Below are 719 nucleotides of genomic sequence, written 5' to 3'. Positions count from 1 at the left end.
GCAAAAAACAAAAGAAAATAAATAATGCAGAAAACAAAAAAAAACTGGAAAATAATTAAAAATAGCAACAATAAGTATTTTGTTGTAAGTAGAAACAAAATAAAATAAATAAAGCAAGAAAAAAACAAAGAAATGCGTCCTACTGGGCCCCACGGCCTGAATACGACTAAAAACCCAACCATGGGCCAGGATTCAGGCCCGTAGTAGGCCTAGAAGGCCCATCAGGCAAAGCAGTAGCAAATAGGCCCGCAAGCCTACGGTGGAGACGAGCTCGAGAGGGGTGCGGCAGTGGGGCTTATAAACCACTGCGCGCCCCTCTCAACTAGCGAGGTGGGACTAAACTTTGGCCCCGACGCTGGCAGCACAGGGTCCTTTGGTACCGGTTCGTGGCACCAACCGGTACCAATGCCCACCCTTTAGTCCCGGTTGGTGCCACCAACCGGGACCAAAGGTTGCCGCTTCCCGCCCTTTGGGTTGCTGAAAAGAGGCCTTTGGTCCCGGTTGGTGGTACCAACCGGGACTAAAGGTGGCATTAGTCCCGGTTGGACTCACGAACCGGGACCAATGCTCTTTCTATATATACAGCACTTAGGAAAATTTGACGAACACATCACGAGTTGCCCCCGGCCCGCCCGACGACGCCGAGCTCATCGACGCCGCCAGGCTGCCCAGATCGACGTCGTCCGCTGCCCCGACACCGCCCGCCGCCCAGACGCTGC

This window comes from Triticum aestivum, chromosome 4A, assembly GCF_018294505.1.
Source record: "Triticum aestivum cultivar Chinese Spring chromosome 4A, IWGSC CS RefSeq v2.1, whole genome shotgun sequence".
Classification (NCBI taxonomy): Eukaryota; Viridiplantae; Streptophyta; class Magnoliopsida; order Poales; family Poaceae; genus Triticum; species Triticum aestivum.
Note: the sequence above shows the minus strand (reverse complement) of the source record.